Source organism: Crotalus tigris, unplaced genomic scaffold, assembly GCF_016545835.1.
Source record: "Crotalus tigris isolate CLP2741 ecotype Arizona unplaced genomic scaffold, ASM1654583v1 scf7180000018715.8119751781:844558, whole genome shotgun sequence".
Taxonomy (NCBI): domain Eukaryota; kingdom Metazoa; phylum Chordata; class Lepidosauria; order Squamata; family Viperidae; genus Crotalus; species Crotalus tigris.
In genome coordinates, this window is record NW_024097163.1 from 544,616 (window position 1) to 565,253 (window position 20,638).

General features: G+C 43.1%; 1 protein-coding gene across 1 annotated transcript in view; it reads left to right on the plus strand.

Annotated features, from left to right (window-relative positions):
* The window catches only part of LOC120313585 (mitochondrial inner membrane protease subunit 2-like), a 337,631-nt gene extending 325,206 nt beyond the window's left edge, over positions 1-12,425 (plus strand). The window contains exon 4 of the transcript XR_005558183.1: positions 8,729-12,425. The gene's annotated coding sequence lies outside the window, so the exon portion shown is untranslated. The remainder of the gene's footprint in view (positions 1-8,728) is intronic.
* Positions 12,426-20,638: the final 8,213 nt, after the last annotated feature.

Genomic DNA, 20,638 nt, shown 5'->3' on the forward strand with positions numbered 1-20,638 from the left:
AGCCCTGGGAATAAAATTCAACAGAGACCCCATGCAATTGGGGCTCTTCCTGGCACAAGTTTGGTCATACATGCAAGAACATGGTCCAGAAATAGCCACTGAAGGTGCTAAGATGTGGTGTGACCATGGCATTAGAGAGGGCCACAGCTGAGTGGATGGTCACCCTCCACAATGATGATACCCCAGAGCTGAGAAACTTCAACCGCTTCATGGCTACACTTCGGAAGGACTTCAAAGAATCTCTAGCCGATTGCAAAGCAGAGATTGCATAAAAACCATCAGCCAAGGGCGCAGAGTGGGTGGCCGAATACACCCAGGAATTTTGTAGTCTGGCCTGTTGATTGATTGACTGGTCAGAAGACCTCTTGATCAGATGCTTCTGAGACAGGCTAAGTGACGAGGTCTACAACACCTGCATTTCCAGAGGTGCCCCTCCCAACCCCCATGGCTGGTATGTCCTAGTAGAGGAAGTGGAAATTGACCTGGCTTGATCCAAATACTGGCCAAACTGTGGATGGTGAAGATCCCGCCCTGAAAAGAAAGATGCCACAAAACTGGCACCACATGAGTAGAGCCCATGTCGCCAATCTGCTGGCTGCTTTAGGTGTGGGAAGGAGCAGCACCAAGCCACCAACTGCCAACCTGCATGCCCAACCCAAAAGGCAACTTGGGGACCTGCCTCAAAATAGCAAAATCATAACAGCAAGTCCAGGAAACCACCCTGAAGGGAGTGGAAGTCATAGAGTTCACCCATCCTTCAAAGAATGTGGGAAAACTCTGACTGACCCAATAGGCAGTCTGGTGGAATGCGAGTCAGACCACAACAATGATCCCAGTGACCATCCCCATAGAACTGGTGGTTCAATCCTCAGGGCGAAAGGGGAGCCTAGTAGCCCTACTGGACTCAAGGTGCACCAGATGCCTGGTCAACCCTACCCTGTCAAGAAACTGAGCGTGAAACTCAAACAGCTTAAAATGCCCATAGCTTTTTGCCAGCTGGATGGCTCAGTGGCGGGAGGCAGTGACATTTGTTACCAAAGCAATGGGTGGGTGCACAAATGGAGATCCACAGCTTCGTCATAGCCCCTGGAATGGAAAGGCCTCTTGAGTTAGGACTGTCTTGACTCCAGAAATGGAACCTCTGTGTGAATTGGAGGAGCGGGTTGCTAAAAATCCAACTTGCTGACTGTGAAGGGGGAGGGGGAAAAGGCCATCAAAAACCTGCCCTGAAGCTGCGGCAGGTGAATCTGAAAGGAAGGTGGGAGTAACTGCCAAAGATCAGCCCCAGGGTGACTCTCAGATCCCCAAGGAGTACTGGGACCTATAAGACGTCTTCAGTGAGAAGAGATCAGACATGGTCCCACCGCACTGGCCAATTGATTATGCCATAGAAATCCTATCAGATGCCAAACTACCCAAATCTAAACTGTATTCCATGACCCCTAAGGAATTGGAGGAAATGCAGACTTTTATAGACAAAAACTTAAAGCATGGATTTATCCAACCTGCCAGACTGAGGGTCGCTGCCATGGTATTGTTTAGGGAAAAGAAGGATAGGTCCCTTTGTCTATGCATTGACTATCATGGGCTTAATGCTGTGTGTGTGGAAAACATTTATCCACTCCCTCTCATGAAGGACTTGCTGGCCCATTTGGTCAAAGGAAAGGCTTTCACCAAGTTGGATTTGAGGGAGGCATACTACTGAGTGAGGATCAAAGTAGAGGATGAAGGGAAAACTGTTTTCAATTGACCCTTACAATGCTTCCAGTTCTAGGTCCTCCCTTTTGGATTGCAAAGGGGCCCCTGCTGTGTTTATGCAGCTAATAAACAATGTGCTGCATGAACACCTGTATAAGGGAGTGTTAGTTTACCTGGTGACATTTTAATCTGTACTGAGACCATGGCAGAACACATAAAATTAGTCAGAGTTGTGTTCAAGAAGTTTAGAATGGCTGAACTATATGTCAAGCTGTTCAAATGGAAATTCGACCAGGGTAAAATCAACTATCCCCTTTATGGATTACTGCCCTGTCGTAGCGAAGGGGCTTGTGTAACTCAATGAAGCTATAAGCTATGCTGTGCAGGGCCACCCAAGATGGACAGGTCATAGCAGAGAGTTCTGACAAAATGTGATCCACTGGAGAAGGAAATGGCAAACCACTCCAATATCTTTGCCATGAAAACCCCATGGACAGTACTAAAAGGCAAAAAGATATGACGCTGGAAGATGAGCCCCTCAGGTCGGAAGGTGTCCAATATGCTACTGGGGAAGAGCAGAGGGCTAGTACTAGTAGCGCCAGAAAGAGTGAAGCGACTGGGCCAAAGCCGAAAGGACGCTCAGCTGTGGATATATCTGGTGGTGAAAGGAAAGTCCGATGCTGTAAAGATTTTTTCTCCATAGGAACCTGGAATGTAAGATCCATGAATCAAGGCAAGCTAGACGTAGTCAAAAAAGAGATGACAAGACTGAACATCGACATCTTAGGAATCAGCGAACTAAAATGGACAGGAATGGGTGAATTTAACTCAGATGACCATCAGGTATATTACTGTGGGCAAGAATCCCTCAGAAGAAATGGAGTAGCCTTCATAGTCAATAAAAGAATAGGAAAAGCAATACTGGGATACAATCCCCAAAATGACAGAATGATCTCAATTCGAATCCAAGGCAAACCATTCAATATCACAGTAGTCCAAATCTATGCCCCAACCACTGGTGCTGAAGAGGATGAAATTGACCGGTTCTATGAAGCCCTACAGCACCTTATAGAATTAACACCAAAAAATGATGTCCTTATCATCATGGGGGATTGGAATGCTAAGGTAGGAAGCCAAAAGATAACCGGAATAACAGGCAAGTTTGGCCTTGGAGTACAAAATGAAGCAGGGCACAGGCTGATAGAATTTTGTCAAGAGAATACGATGGTCATAACAAACACTCTTTTCCAACAACCCAAGAGACGGCTCTACACATGGACATCACCAGACGGTCAACATAGAAATCAGATTGACTATGTGCTCTGCAGCCAAAGATGGAGAAGCTCTATACAGTCAGTAAAAACAAGACCAGGAGCTGACTGTGGCTCAGATCATGAGCTTCTCGTTGCAAAATTTAGGCTTAAATTGAAAAAAGTAGGGAAAAGCACTAGGCCACTCAGGTATGAACTAAATCATATTCCTAATGAATATACAGTAGAGGTGACAAATAGATTTAAGGAATTAGATCTGATAGACAGAGTGCCTGAAGAACTATGGATGGAAGTTCGCAACATTGTACAAGAGGTAGCAACTAAAACCATCCCCCAAAAAAAAGAAATGCAAGAAAACAAAATGGCTGTCTGAGGAAGCTTTGCAAAGAAGGGAAGCGAAAGGCAAAGGAGAAAGAGAAAGATACACCCAATTGAATGCAGAATTCCAGAGAATAGCTAGAAGAGATAAGAATGCCTTCTTAAATGAACAGTGCAAAGAAATAGAAGAAAACAACAGAATAGGGAGGACCAGAGATCTCTTCAAGAAAATTGGAGATATGAAGGGAACGTTTCATGCAAAGATGGGCATGATAAAGGACCAAAATGGCAGAGACCTAACAGAGGCAGAAGAGATCAAGAAGAGATGGCAAAACTACACAGAAGAACTATACAAGAATGAGCTTAACATCCCAGATAACCACAATGAGATGGTCACTGACCTCGAACCAGACATCCTAGAATGTGAAGTGAAATGGGCCTTAGAAAATCTGAGCAACAACAAAGCTAGTGGAGGTGACAGTATTCCAGCTGAGCTATTCAAAATCTTAAAAGACGATGCAGTAAAAGTGCTACACTCAATTTGCCAGCAAATTTGGAAAACTCAACAGTGGCCACAGGATTGGAAAAGGTCAGTTTACATTCCAATTCCAAAGAAAGGCAATGCCAAAGAATGTTCAAACTATCGCACCATTGCACTCATTTCACATGCTAGTAAAGTTATGCTTAAAATCCTACAAGCTAGACTCCAGCAGTATGTGGATCGAGAACTACCAGAAGTACAGGCAGGATTTCGAAGAGGCAGAGGAACTAGAGATCAAATTGCCAACATACGCTGGATCATGGAGAAAGCTAGGGAGTTCCAGAAAAACATCTACTTCTGCTTCATTGACTATGCAAAAGCCTTTGATTGTGTGGATCACAACAAATTGTGGCAAGTTCTTAAAGAGATGGGAATACCAGACCATCTTATTTGTCTCTTGAGAAACCTATATGCGGGTCAAGAAGCAACAGTGAGAACTGGACACGGAACCACTGATTGGTTCAAAATTGGAAAAGGAGTCCGGCAAGGCTGTATACTGTCGCCCTGCCTATTTAACTTATATGCAGAGCACATCATGAGAAAGGCAGGGCTAGATGAAACAAAAGTTGGAATTAAGATTGCCGGGAGAAATATCAACAACCTAAGATATGCAGATGATACTACGCTAATGGCAGAAAGTGAAGAGGAACTAAAGAGCCTCTTGATGCGGGTGAAGAAGGAGAGTGCAAAAGTTGGCTTGAAACTCAACATTAAGAAAACCAAAATCATGGCATCCGGCCCTCTCAATTCCTGGCAAATAGATGGGGAAGAAATGGAGGTAGTGACAGATTTTATTTTTCTGGGCTCCAAGATCACCTCAGGTGGGGACTGCAGCCAAGAAATTAAAAGACGCTTGCTCCTGGGGAGGAAAGCTATGGCAAATCTAGACAGCATACTAAAAAGCAGAGACATCACCCTGCCAACAAAAGTGCGTATAGTCCAGGCCATGGTTTTCCCAGTTGCAATGTATGGCTGTGAAAGTTGGACCATAAGAAAGGCTGAGCGCCAAAGAATTGAGGCCTTTGAACTATGGTGCTGGAGAAGACTCCTGCGAGTCCCTTGGACTGCAAGGCGTTCAAACCGGTCAGTCCTAGAAGAGATCAACCCCGACTGCTCTTTAGAAGGCCAGATCCTGAAGTTGAAACTCAAATACTTTGGCCACCTAATGAGAAGGAAGGACTCACTGGAGAAGGGCCTAATGCTGGGAAAGATTGAGGGCAATAGAAGAAGGGGACGACAGAGAATGAGATGGCTGGATGGAGTCACTGAAGCAGTAGGTGTGAACTTAAATGGACTCCAGAAGATGGTAGAGGACAGGAAGACCTGGAGGAACATTGTCCATGGGGTCGCGATGGGTCGGACACGACTTCGCAATTAACAACAACAACAACAAAATCAACTATCTAGGCTACTGTATCTCCTACGAAGGGATATAGATCCTGAAAAGGTACAGGAAGTGCTAGAGTGGGCTTCCTCCTGCACCCAGAAGCAAACAAAATGCATCCTGGGATTTGCGAACTTTTATTGCCAGTTCATTCCCTCATTTTCCCAGATAGCTCTCCCCATCACCAATCTGCTAAAGACAAAAGAGGAGGGGAAACCCAAACTCAATCAGCCACTTAAGTGGACTATGGAATGCCAGGCTGGGTTCACTTCTTTGCAGTGGAGTTGGTGCTGAAACACCTAGACCCCAATGTCTCCTTCATTATTGTGGCTGATGCCAGTGATGTCACAGTGGGCACAGTGCTTTTACAAGAAAAGAAGCAAGGGATCCTACAGCCCTGTGCCTAGATTTCTAAAAAGCTAAATGAAATGGGCAGTCTAGGAGAAGGAAGTCTATATGGTGTGCTGGGCATTCTTAACTTGGAGGCATTTTCTAGAAGGAGGGAAAACTCTATTTGAAGTATGGACTAACCATAAAAATTTAGAAGGATTAACACACACACACACACACACACACACACACACACACACACGCACGCACACTGAGACTATCGCCCAAACAGGCTCGCTGTGCCCAGTGCTTTAACAATTCAACTTCATGTTAAGTTACCTCCCAGTGGGGAAGATCTTTCTAGCAGATGCTTTATCCAGGCTGCCACAATACAATAGTTCAAAGCCGGAGGTGATTAAGCCGGCAATTGGTGGGCCCACCTGGGGACAAGCCAAAATGAAAACCCAAGTAGCTGATGATTTAAAGGCAGCTTTGGAGCAAGATGAGTGTTTCCAAATGTACAAGGGAGAAGGGGCATTGTCTTATCTGAACGCCTTTTCCCCACATGACGATGGAGAATCCACAGATGGGTTGATCTTGTCTTCCTGCCCTAGAGACTAAATCAATCAACCTTTGCCATGCCTCTCTCCTTGGACTAGGATCCCCAGTCATGACAAAGGCGCAGCTGTTGATGACATTTCAAGGTGGTGGCTCAAATACCCCTGACACAGGACCTGACGGACCTTATTAGGGGGGGAGTGGATTCTCCATCATCATGCTGAGAAAAGGCGTTCAGGTAAGACAACGCCCCTTCTCCAGCATGATCGATGGAGAATTCACAGATGGAACATACCAAAGCCTTACTGTCCCTATGGGTGGGAAGAAGTCTGGGCCTGTGTCCCACTACCTGGTACTACTCTTTGGAGCACCCTTCTATCAAATGAGACATCAGCAGAGGCAAACTTATCTAGTTATAGTGCCTCACGAAGGGAGAAGGTGACAACCATGTCGCTACCTTACAGATTTCTTCAATTGATGCCTGTGTCACCCATGCTACTGAGGTTGCAGCACTGCAAGTGGAATGCGTGGTGATTTGACTTGGAACTGGCAAGGAGTGCATCTGATATGCCTCCGCTCTGCAAGCCCTAATCCACCTGCCAATGGTAGAATCAGTCACCCTCTGGCCCATTGAAGAGGGCTGAAATGAAACAAAGAGGGCTTCAGATTTGCGAAAGGATGCAGTCTGCTTGATATAATGACACAAAACTCTGCGAACATCCAAGGTATGCCATTTATGTTCCAAGTCGTGAGATGGCTGAGGGCAAAAATCTAGTAGCACCACCTCCTGAGCCCTGTGAAACAATGAATTGATCTTGGGAACGAAGGAGGGATCAAATCATAGGACTACCTTGTCAGTATGAAAGATGCATAAGTCATCTCTGATAGAAAGAGCTGCCAGTTCAGAAATGCGCCTAGCTGATGTGACGGCTACTAGGAAAGTGACTTTAAGTGTCAAGAACCATAGAGTGCAGGTTCTGACAGGCTCAAATGGAGGGGAAGTGAGGCCTGTAAGACCTTGGACAGATCCCAATAGGGATATCTGTCGGTTTGGTGGTGGTTGCTCCCTTGTCAAAGGAGCGCACCATGGGATGCTGAGCCAAGAACTCTGAATTGCCACACATAAGCACCATGGACAGAGCAGTCACTTGTCTGTGGATTGTATTGGGCACCAAGCCCTTCTGGAGTCCCTCCAACAAATAATCCAAAATCCTTGGAATAATTGATCCTCGATGGATCCAACTGTTGCTCTCCACACAGTGACAGAAATTTTTCCATGTGGAATCATAAATTCTGTTAGTTGTATGCCTTCTTGAAGCCTGAATCATAGTAATCACGTCTGACAAGTAGGACTCTTGTGTCAGGAGCCGCCGTTCAAATGCCAGGCAGTTAACTGAAGCCACTATGGCTCTGGATGTTGCAGAACCCCTTGGCTGAGGGAGATCTGTCACCGATGATCTGTCACCGATGATCTGTCACCGATGATCTGTCACCCCATCCCCCACTTTAAGTTCTCCAGAACCTGTATCAACCTCTGTGGGACAGGGTCTTTCCACAAGGGAGGGAGATCATAAGGGAGTAAGTGGTGATGAATATCTCTTGGGGGACCCACGACCTTACCCTTCAGACCACGTCCCTCCTTGTGATGAATGTTTTGTAGACCTTCCTACAGGGAGACACTTTGTTTATATGGCTTTGGAATTGAGGGGACTGGTGAAGACCCTAAGACCTACCTCACGGTCCAAGTAGAACGAATCTATGATGGGCAAATTAGGTCTTTAGGCTGGTCTATATATGATAATCTGAAGAAACTGGAAGATGACCCCCTCCCTATGAGTACAACAGCTACTATATACTAGCCAATATATTCACAGTACAGATAGTGGCTGAGGGCCAACTTTTTTAAAAAAATATATTTTATTAGATTTTATATGGGTAGGGAAAAGGTTGTGGGCCAACTTAATGGAAAGCCAGTATTCTCAAGCTAGCAGTGGCTGCAAGACAAACTTAATGGTACGGTCAGCCCACAGATAAAGCTCCTGATGGCAGCAGGACCAATAGTGGCACGGGCAGTGTTCTGGTCAATCATGCAGTGGTGGCAAGACCAACTTAATGGTAACGGCCAGCCCGCATGCAATCCCATTAGTGGTGGCAAGACCATCTTAATGGTAACAGCCAGCACACTAGCAATGTTGGTGGCAGCAAGACCAACTTAATGGTATGGCCAGCAGACTTTGTAGAGTCAGAGTAAGAGGTGAGCAATACTCAATTGAGGGCCTTGTGCAGGGCTAAAATGGGCTGTTGTAGGCCTTGTTCATAGCCTTGAATTGTACTCTCTTTCTTTCTTTCTTTTTTGACTGAAGCAAAGTGGTCAGTAAGCAAAGCGATCACTATGCAGTAAGTTGCCAATAATGCAATCCACCATTGATTCCTTTGCTGTGTTGCTTCGTATTCCGCAGCCTTAAAAATGGCCACCGCTAAGGCAGCCCTGATTTCTGTGCTTAAATGTTGTGGCTGAATTTGCCGATCGCTGCTATAATTGCTGGGCAAACTAAGCTAAACTGCAATCTCACAAAGAAGCTGTTCTCCCCAGTAGATGGCTCTGAATAATAAGGTTTTCTCCCCCAGCAGAAAAACGGCACGTGCGGTGTTCAAAATGGTGGCTGCTGCCGAATGAGAAAGGAAGGCTGAGGCTGGAGCTGAAAGCTACCAAAAAACAACAGATCAAGCAGCTGTAATTCGCTCCGAAATGAGCGCTGTAGACTGTGAAAAAGGCAATGTACTCAAAGCCTCCCTAAACTGAGCACAGAAACAAACAGGACGATCCTATAAGGCACCCCACACAGCGTCCAAACACCCGCAAAGAATCCGGTCTTCCCAACTAAATGAGGCTCGAGGCTTCCATCGAAGCCTGCAAGTCCTGTGAAACCAGCCGGTTCACACTGTGCTGAAATCAGCGCAGAGATGGGAATGGGGAAAAAACAAGCCAAAAAACAAAAAGGAAAGGTACAACCTGATCATGTTTCTGCTCTAGGACTAAGAGCCAAGCTTTGCCATGTCTCTCTTGGGCGAAGACTAAATCATGACTTGGGATCCTAGTCCAAGGAGAGAGGTGTGGCAAAGGTTGATTGACTTAGTCTCTAGGGCAGGAAGACTTGTGGATTCAACCCATCTGTGGTTTCTCCATTGATCATGCTGGAGAATGTACAATGCAAGATGGTCTAGCCTGAGTGAGAGCTAAACTATATGTCCCACAAAACCAACGATTAATGGTTCTACAAAAAAGCTATGATTCAAAAGTGGAGGGGTACTTTGGCTTCATAAAAACCCTATACCTAATCAAGCAGCAATTTTGGTGGCTGTCACTGAAAAAGGACATAAAGAGCTATGTGGCTACCTGCCCCATTTGTGCCTCTACCAAGAGACAACAAGGGACAATTTCTGGGCTTCTCCAGCCAGTAACAGAGCCCAAAGCCCCATGGAAAGAGATATCAATGGACTTTATTGTAGAACTGCCTGAAAACTCGAGGAATACAGTGATCTGGTTGATAATCTGTTCTCCAAGCAAGTGCACTTTATACCCTGCCAAAAAATCCCCTCAGCACATGCTTTGGCTAAAGTATTAGTGCAGCACATCTATTGGCTACATGGTGCTCCAGAAAGAATAATCTCAGATCACGGAGTCCAATTCACTTCCTGGCTTTGGCAGGAGTTCCTAAAACCTTTGGGGACCACTCAGGGATTCGGCTCCTTACATCATCCAGCTACTAACGGGGGGTACGAGAGGACCAATGGCATCCTGGAACAGTACTTCAGATGCTATATTAATTACCAACAGGACAATTGGACGGACCTCCTCCCTTTTGTAGAGGTCACCTGAATATCTCAGTGCAAAGTAGCAGTGGGTTCACTCCATTTAAAGTGGCCATAGGACAAGACTTTGTATCTATCTTTCAACTGTCTGACTAGTGAAAACCCCTCCCCCAAAAAAGAATCTTCAAGGCTTTTGAGTTCCATAAAAGATAAAACTTTATTGATTACACATCTTGGAACTGAAGAAGCAAAACCAGCTCTGGTTTTCCCATGCGAAAGATTGCTTAGTTAAACAATAGCTTCCCTTGCCCCCAGTCACCAGATGCCCACATTGTCCAATCATAGAACTTCAACTTGTTATGGGAATGGTCCACTTCTCCATCAAGCATCTGCATTAGTGACCTTGGCATTCCTGCAAGCTCTCACGGTCCGTGAACGGCTTCTTGGAATCTCCTTTCCTTCCTGCATTTCTACCCCTCCCCTCTTTTCTATGGCAAGTTGATTAGCGATAGAAGCTAGCAGGTCTCATAGCGATTTAATCTTGACATGCCAGCCCCCTGAAAGAAGGGTAAATATGAGAGAAATTAAGCACAGTTATATATAAATCATCTCTTAGGACGCTGAGAATATTTGGCATGAAATCTTCTTATTAATCTGTTGGCCTTAATGTTACCAGCCACTACCCAGTCAGCATTAGTTCCCCCCCCCCATCTCAGCCCCCCAGCCAGGTTGCAAAACTCCTGAATGTACCCTGCTTTACAGAGCTGATTCTGGATTCCGCCTGGAAGGTTTGTGTGGGGTCCCTGAATCTGGCTCAGAGCCCCTTTTGGAAGATTTTAACATTTCCCAGTTCAAAGAGCCCCCTCATCATGGAGCACCACCATCCATTCAGCAGCTTCTCCCTCCAGATTTGCAGCTATGGCATTCACACAGGCCCCTTCATCCACTCCAGGTAGATCCACACTTGGTTCAGAAAATAAGCAAGTTTCTCTGGCCACCTGTCAAATGTGGCTTTCAAAGATGGTGGCTCATGGTCATCACAGACCAGCATGTAGCCAAGTGGCATCCCCATGACTTGCGGGGCAGCATGGGCTGGAGCCAGTAGGGCCCTATCCATCCCCTGGTTTCCTGCCTCCCCTGGCACACCCGACTTAGCACCATTGGGTGAGGTGGAGAAGAGGATGAAGTCACTGAAGCCTGCCCCATCTCAAGCACTGTTTCCTGGGTTGAGGATTTCTCCAGCACTGCTCCTCGCATCTCCATCCTGACAAACGTCTTCCACTGCTACTCCACCAGAGGGCTGCGGGAGATGGTCAGGGTCTCCACTTTGCTGGCTCTTCCCATTCTTCAGCCCTCTTGACCTTCCATTTGCTTCCCCCAGGTTACTGCAACCCCTGGTGGGATTAGGGGGAACTCCATCTCAGCAGCTTTCCCCACATCACCTGTCCATTGGGCTTTTGGTCATGGTCCCCTCTTCTCATATTGGCAGTTGCTCCATCTTCTCAGCTCTCACTTTGGACTTTGTTACCACTGGCAACGTCCCAGAGTTTACCTGAGCCAATGCCAGTACCTCCTGGGGAGGGACCACCCCAGGCGTCTTCTTTTTCTCAGTTCCTGTCATCACTATGCTACAATCCTTTCAGAAGCATCCGAATAGGTTGCATACATAACGTAGAGAGCTGGTTTAATGTCAACTGTTTGACTAGTGAACCCCAAAAAAGGAATCTTCAAGGATTTTGAGTGCCACAAAAGATAAAATTTTATTGAATACACATCTCAGAATTGAAGAAGCAAAACCAGCTTTGTTTTTTCTGCATGAAAGACTTCTTAGTTAAGCAATAGCTTCCCTTGCTCCCATTCACTAGGTGCCCACATTGTCCAATCATAGAAATTTGGCTTGTTATGGAAACAGTCCACTTCTCCATCAAGCACCTTGATGACCTTGGCATTCCTGCAGGCTTTCACGGTCTGTGAATGGCTTCTTGGAATCCTCTTTTCTCCCTGTGCTTTCTACTCCTCCCCCTTTTCCTATGGTAAGTTGATTAGATAGCACAGGGGTCAAACTCGATTTCATTGAGGGCCGCATCATGGTTGTGGTTGACCTTGGGGGGGCCAGCATGGGTATGGCTGGCGTGGGCATAGTGGGAGTGGGCGTGGCCAGGGTGGGCATGGTCAGTTCAACGTTGCTTGTGATGGGAGGCACCTATGATGGTCCAGGAGGGGCTGAGGGGATCCATTGTCTCCAGCCAAGGAAGGCAAGACCAGGGCGAACAGCATACCCTTGTCCATCAGAGGAGCCTTGCTGTCCCTCTCAGACCATGCAGAGGATCCCAGTGATGCTGGCTGCCCAGAGCCCTGGGCAATGGAGGGCAAGTGCCCAGTCCAGCCTTTCCCAAAGCATCCCCAGAGATAGGATGGGAGACCACGAGGAGATGTCAGGAGGAGGGGACAAGGGGATGGCGAAAGGGCAGCAGGGCTGCTCATGGCCAAGTGCTAAGGCAGGACTTCCCTTAGACCCTTCCTCCCTCTCATTATACTCTTCCTTCCTTTCCCCTTTTTCTTCTTTTTCCTTCCCTCTTTATTCTCCTTTTCTTCTTCTTCCTTCCCCTCTTTCCTTCTTTTTGTTTGTCCTCTTTCCCTTTCTCCTTTCCTATCCCTTCTTGGATGCTCAAATGCAAAAGGGGAAACATTTCTTGATGCCTTCTTGCCTTGTGATCAAATGCCACATTTGCTAGTAGTTTGTGGCCACTTAAAAGACTGAGAACAAACCAGGCTCAGTTTATCCCACAGACAACAGTACAGCAAAACTGTCAAAATGGTGGCTGTGATAGTTGATCAGAGCATCTCTGTGTTTTATGTGCAATAGCTTTAGCAGTTAGGAACAGAGATAAGTTAGTTGCTTTTCTATTAATACATAGTCCTTAAAAGAGCTCTCCTCTAGGGACCCTGCCATGGTCTAATTCAGACTGGAAATATACCAAAGGAAAATATTTTTCTCCACTCTGCTTTGTCCTGTTTTCCCCACTGGAAATGGCAGTTTGCAACACACAAGGAGAGGATACTTTCCTAAGAGTTCACAATTCAAGAATACCAATGTTAACTTGGATTGCCAATAAAGTCCTGTCTGTGACAAAAGAAAACACAAAATTGCTTTCTCCTTTGAGGCCAAGTCTCAATGGATCCAGGATTGAAGCAGAACTGCATGAATGGGAGCATCTCCAACCAAGTTCCTTCCTTCCTTCCTTCCTTCCTTCCTTCCTTCCTTCCTTCCTTCCTTCCTTCCTTCCTTCCTTCCTTCCTTCCTTCCTTCCTTCCCATCTCTTTCTCCGTGCTCAGGAAGAGGTGATGGGAGGGGGATAAATTGCAAGTGCTGCTGGTGTCCATGCTGCCGCCAGCCGTCACTATCCCAAGGGGCCGGGGCAGTCCCAGTGAAAGGGAAGCCTTGTGGCTGTGAGGCTAGGTCAGCGAGCGGGCCATGGAGGTGCTGGTGGGAGGGGGAGATGCCCCACTGTCTCTGCCCTGCCCCCTGGGTGTGCGCACAGGAGACGGCCAGCGCCGATGTCCTGGGTGAAGTCAGTCTGGGGCAAGACAACCAGCAGGGATGCTGGACTCTGCCTGCTCACCGCTTCTGGCGCACACACCCAGGGGGTGGGACAGGGGTGCCCATCGCTGGTTCCAGGGCTGCTTCTTGGATCTAAGGCTGAGAACAATTTAGCTTTCATGGCTGGCACCAGGTTGTAGATCAGTGCCCAGTCAGCCTGGGCCAGGCTGAGGTGCGACAGGCCAGTCCTTTGTTGTTTCCAGAGCAGGTCAGCAGGCCAGACACAACCACATGGCAGGTCTGATCCAGCCTGCAGGCCTTGTGTTTGACCTGTCTGAGCTAGCAGGTCTCATAGTAATTCAATCTTGACACTATACCTGAATTACCTCAGGCCACTCTATTAACTGCATTGCTGAAAGATTGGGTGGCCCAGTTACAGAACACCTGGCTAATGGTGACGAAAGCTTTGGATGAAGCTAGGGAGGCATACAAAAAGCAGGCTGATAAAAAATGCATCAAGTCAAAGGACTTAAAGGGGGAAGACAAGGTCTATTTTTCTACCAAATTCCAACAATCTAGACAACTGACAAAGAAATTGAGGCTGAAATACGTTGGACCTTTCCCCATCAAGGGGATTATTAATCCATTAACTGCAGAACTTGAACTGCCAAAAACACTCAGACAGGTACACCCGGTATTTCATTGTAGCCTACTGAAACCTGAAATCACAGGCTTCCAATTTTGCGCAGTAGTGCAGCAGCTGAGGGATTGCGGGGCTCTGCACTCTATGGCTGATTTCTTCCTGCCAGGGGACCCTAAATGGACCTGAAGTTGCCTCTTAGAGGCAACACAGAAGGGGGGAAGTCCCATCGATTGCAGAGAGATGGCAGTTGAACTGATCGGTTTGGGGAAAGCCCTCCAGAAACCGGCAGGAGAAAGGCTAGCTTAACTTCTGAGTCTAGCCCAAGCTACAAGCAACCAAAGTCCAAAAGTACTACTTCAAGCTGACTGTAAACAACGTGTTCAGAATTGGGTAAGAACTGTGATTTTTCTCTCTTCTACTTGAAAATTGAAAAACCCCAAGAAGCAAAAAGCAAAAAGCCTCCGAAAGTGAGAAGGAGATGGAGGCAGTGAATTAAACTTTTCAGGGGTAACAGAAATATATTGAAATGAAAGGAATATAAGACTTAATTTAGGTAAGTTTGAAATTGGTGGAATCTGTTAAGATTTTCCTTTTATATCATGAAAATAGAAGTAAATAATTGTCAATTACTGAAAAGAACTGAAAGAACTGGTGCTGACATCTAGTAGTGGATAAAAATATACAACAGCAGTTGCTCTATTACAGGGACTGGCAAAGCCCAGGAAAAGATAAATTTGATTTGGATGACCATCAGTGTCTTAATAACAGTTGTGACAAAAAAGAAAAAAAGAAAACATTTTGGGCTATCTACAAAGTGAGAATTATAAATTCTAAGAAAAAAAAGAATTGACCTTTCTGGATTACAAATACTAACTCAACTGTGACTCTAAAGCTGTCTGCAGAGAAAGGAAAATCCTAATTTTTGCCTATCATGGAAAATCAGAGATCTGCAGAAAAAATATACCAAGAAAAAACAGATACTTTCCAGAAGGAGATCTATGCTATGTTGCAACTAATCCAAACAACAATAATCTCAAACCATGAGGAAATTAAAAATAACTTTGAAAACATAAATGAACACATTTCCAATTTAACTTTACAACATAAAAATTCTCAGAAAATAAAAATAGAGAGTGAGCAGAAAAAACAGACAACTGAATATGAGACGGAGAGAGATTTTAAGATGGAATTTAACAACACAAGGAAGTATGACTTAACACAGATGGAAAAAATTTACAGGAAATTCTGGACATGGAAAAGACAAGCTACACTTTAATATTACAAAATAAGTTTGAGGACAAGAAAAAAGATTTGGCAAAATGGATTTTGCCAGGAGAACTCCGAGAGTTTGAGACGCAAAAAATAATAAATAAAATCAAGAAAGAAAGAAAGGAAAAGATTTTCAATGAATACGAAGGGGCAAAACTTCCTATAAAAACATCTTACCTGTTTTGCCTTTTGTATCTGCAACAACATTTATAAGATTATGGGAAGATTCTTTGATTCAGTGAAGCATATTGAACAGGAAAGATGGGCAAAAAAAAGGCTAAAGTGAGAATTAAGAAATTAGATGATGGAAATTACCAGAGGGAATATTTGAGAATTAAACATTTGTTAAAGAAATAGAGAGATTTTGAATATAAATGAAGATTAGCTTAAGAGGGATGAACCCCTCAAGTAACATAGTATGTCTACTTTCTTTTTTCTTTTGTGTTTGGTTTTTTGACATGAGAAATATAAAAATGTTGGGATGGTTTATATAAATAAGAAATGTTTTCTCTGTTTTGCCTTTTTTTTCCTTATTTTTTTTTTAAGATATAAGAAATATAAAAATGTGATGGCTTGTATGATAAAAAAGACTTAAATACTTAAGTGTAACTAATTTTGAGAAAATCTTAACTGGTAAGAATGCTTTGAATATTGTGGGGAAAACAAATTTAAATAAGAATTTTGTAAACAGGATTTATGATGAGGCAATTAAGATGATCAATGTAAAGATGCTTTGTACTGATGTGGTTATTATTTGCAGACACATGAGAAAAATGTCTATATTTAATTGTCATTTATTTAAATAAGATCTGTATTAATTTAAGGTTGGCAAAAGAGGATATTGGAAGAAGAGGAAATTGAGTAAAGCTATTATATGTACTATAGAATTATAGAAATTAATTGTTATTGTTTTTTAAACACTAACAATGTGTTGTTTACCGAATATTAAGGTGTATGCTAAAAATCAATAAAACATATTTTTTTAAAAAAAGAAACCTGAAATCACATCTTCCCTGTGTCCTGAATTGCAACAATCTCCTGACCCCATTATGATCAAGGGAGAGCAGCACTTTGAAGTCAAAGACATTTTGGACTCTCATATACATTGAGGGAAAACTCAGTATTTGGTAGCCTGAAAAGACTTTCCCCTCTCAGTTGACTGAATGGGTAAACTCCCAACATATTGAAGCCTCCAAATTGCTTTAAAAATTCCATGATCAATATTCAGATAAGCTGCATCAAACTGTTTACTAATTGGGAAATTTTGTGTATGTCTGCCTGCCCTCTCATTTTCTTTTGCAGGACTAATGTCTCTGTCAAGGGGGCAGACTGTCAGATCTTCCTATCTCAGCTTGGGGGGCCTCACATGCATCCTGCCATAAAAACAAGAGGGGGGAGGAGAAGGATGAAAGGAGAAGGATGAAAGGACAATAAAGCTTTTGTGTACATGATAGGAAATCAGGAGGGGGAAATGACAGGTGAAAAGGACCACAGCAGCTAGATCCAGTTTGTACCAGCTTCCCACAGCCTGGCACCCTGAGAAATATGTGGATTGCCCCCCAAACATCTCAGAGTTCTCAAAACATCTTGGCGAGCTCTGGTTGACTGGAAATGGACTGGTCACGGGTGAAGGGATGGGCTTGGGGCAAACTTACACCTTATTTTTGTATCCAGTAAGTGTGGATTTCAGGGCTGACTTGACTTTACTGCAACCATCACACTTAGTAAAAGAACCCTTTTGTTTAACCAAATGGAGTCAAAGTCTTTTCTTTCCTAAGGGGTCAGATTGGGACAGGTCTGGCATAATAATTGTTTTGAAGGAACAATACTTCTAATGTAGAAAACTGTGCCCTAGAATCAATTTTCCCATAAATAAATACATTTTATTAAATGTTGTTTTTACTTGTTATTACTGTTATGATTAAATTAAATTATATTTGCATTGCATTTTAAAAGATATTTAAAATCTCTATTTCTAATATAGTCACTTGCTGTCAGAATAAATACACTGAATTGGAATATACTTTATAGAAAACCTCTAGTCCTTATTTTACTAAATGTTTAAGTATAATAAAAATAGCGTGATCAGAACAACTAACAATTCCATTTCTTTGAGGATATCTTAAGACTGCCTTTAGTTCTATAGAGACTTTGCCTTATTGAAAAGTAGTATGGCATGTTTGGGACATTAATGCAGTATGTTATTCCCATAACTCATTTCATTTTTATAGATTTATTCCCAGATAAATGTATTTGGATTATAACTTTATTTGCATACTAAACACATACAATATAAAATTTCATGGTCCTATATCAGTAAAGAACGCTTACCCTGATACATTAATTATATGTGATATTAATGGTACAATGCATGCTTTGTAACACATATAAAAGTCTCAAATATAATTTTTGGCATTTGAAATAACTAAGGATTTTTTTGCATGGAGAACTATAACCATATCAATATTAGAATCAATGATATGGATCAAATGGGATAGTAGTCTGATTTAGGCATCTATCTATGTTTTTGTGGCATTTCTCTGTGTCTTTGACCATTGTAATATCTAACTGATCTAACATCACCTTCAACATACAGATTACAAGATCAGTACTAGGTTCACAGGGTTAAGGGAAATTGAAATAATATAGTTTTTCTGATTCTGCATATATAGAGTTGTACACAGTGATTAAAATTCCCCATTAAAAAAACCACAGTCTGTTTATTATATCATGGAATACTTAATTGCTTTGTGTAACTGAAGGCGCCTTTAATATAATAAATGTATTTTCTAGAGATATCAAATACTAGGACATATTTTATACATTCATCTGTAGAATGCTGCATACAGAAACTGCTTTGCCTACAGAGTGAATTAAAGCTCCTTGTAAAAGGAGAAACAATGCAGTGTTCAAAATAATATATACTAGAAAATCATTATCATCATCATCTACAATGTCATGATCGAGCTGTCAAAATTATACATTGGAAGCTTTGCCAGAAGTTTGGGTTCAAATGCAGAAAAAATTACTGAGAGCACCAAATTGACAAAGTTTTTGAAAATGAACAAGTCAAGATCTTGTGGAACTTTTGAATCCAAACAGACAGATATTTGGCCCACAATACACCAGACATCACTATTATAGAAAGGAAAAAAGTCTAGTTCGTTAATATTGCAATACCAGGTGATGCACAAATTGAAGAGAAACAGGTAGAAAATATAATGAAATATTGCGATCTGCAAATTGAAGTTAAGTGATTGTAGAGGAAGAAATCAATAGGTGTACCTATAGTAATAGGAGTCTGTTCTGGATCAGCCAGTTAGATGAGTCTGTATGTTAGAATGTTTGGCATTTATAAGGTTAAGTGCTGTCTCCTTAAGAGATGGCTTATGGGTAATGTAGTTTAGCTATTCAGTAAATCCCACGTTAACAGGTCAGTAGGAGGGGCTACTAAGTTCATCACAGGATATCCTGGCTACGTGCCAGTTTGGAATGTCTTTGTCTGAGATAAGCATGGGATCACCGGAGGACACACACGGTCGTAACCCACGCTAGAAGCTGATGTGAAGGAATTATTGATTTTTATCTATAAAGATGAACAGATATGCAACATTCAGATGAAACTACAGAAATGTGAGTTCAGCAGTATTCCTGAATAAATATTTGTTTTACAATCATCTTTATTGAGTTGTCTGTCTGACCTTGGATTACAAAGCATCTTGATTCAGGTTCCAGAATAGAGCCCTTGGAGCAATACCCAAAGGGCTGCCTAGATATATGGACATTTTGAACTTATTAGGCCTGTATATTCTAACTTTGCAAAAAAAAAAAAAAACCACCTACTCGGAACTGCCTATATACTCAGACATTACCTTAATTGCTATTAGGTCCTTGGCTAGGACTTGAACTGTTAAATTTTTACCAATCCCAGACTGTGAATCAAATTGAAGATTAAATCTATAATAACAATAATAATATTAATCCTCCAGTGAGGCATTACCTTGTGGGGCTTGTGTGCTTTGACGAAGATGAGACCTATGCCAGAGAAGTCAAACAAATGTGTCTCTCCCATAAAAAATATGGTGAGACATAAATTTCAGAAAGCCATACTGGCTTGGATGTTGCCCAGATTAACAAGGTCCATGCTAGATATTGGAGTGCCTGGATATCTGGTGAAAAATGGGCTATAGGACTCAGGACTGTTGGCTGAGCAATGAGGACCAGCAGCTGCAGAACTACTGGAAGAAAAGTTGTTTACTTGTTGCAAACATACAGTGATTGAAAACAAGGAAATAATGATCTATTATTACAGATGAAGTTCAACAAGAAGAGGATATTTAAAATGAATGTACCAGTTTTGGAAAGAACAACATCCAGAATCAAAAATAATGGAACAGAGGATAGCAGATCAACGTTGATATATAATATTAAATAAAGTATTCCCAGAAGCAGAATTGGAAGAACTTCTAAGGTTTACCCAGGGCAAAGAAATCAATAGCTTACAATATGTGTAACACCATCAAACATCCAGATCTGCTTATCCCAGGTCCTTGGTAAGGACTCGATAGGTAGACAAAAATGCCAAACCCAGTCTGAACATCTGGCTGATTGTGTGATGATCAATAATAATAAACAAATAACATTGATAAAGCCTAAATTCTTACAGTATACTGAAATCCACTGGTAAAAGTCTGTGTCAGAATCCAATTATATTTCATCTTTAATTATCAAATATAGAAACTCCCAATTCTGCCTTCTCTGGATTCTGCCATAAGAGGGAGAGAAGGGGGAGAACAAAGGGGCTTTATGGCCCTCACTTCCTTCAGTATACTTCTAAGGAGCTGAATGCTGAATGTGTGTTTATTGTAACCTCAAAGCGTTAGCACCAAAGAACCTTACCATAACAAAGAAGGTTATTTGCCTTTCATGTAGTTTATCTGAAGTCTCCATCCAGACGGAAGAAAGAAAAAAGGGGGTGGAATTGTGATGCCTGAAACTATCACTGGAAGGGGGGTTGATTGGGTGGGACTACTGGGGAACCCCTTAAAAACTTGAATGGGAGGGCTTGGACCCCAAGTCCTATCTAGCATGCCTGCAACCACTTCTTCTTAATAAAGGATTCCTGTTGGAAGAATTATTCCAAGAGTTCTGTCTTCTTAAGATGCAAAGTGGGGTGGGTCCTTACATTAGACAGGACTTGCAAAATTAATCCACCTGGAAGGGAGACCCTTGCCGGGGGATTTTGCAAAAAATTTACCATGTCAGATAATGG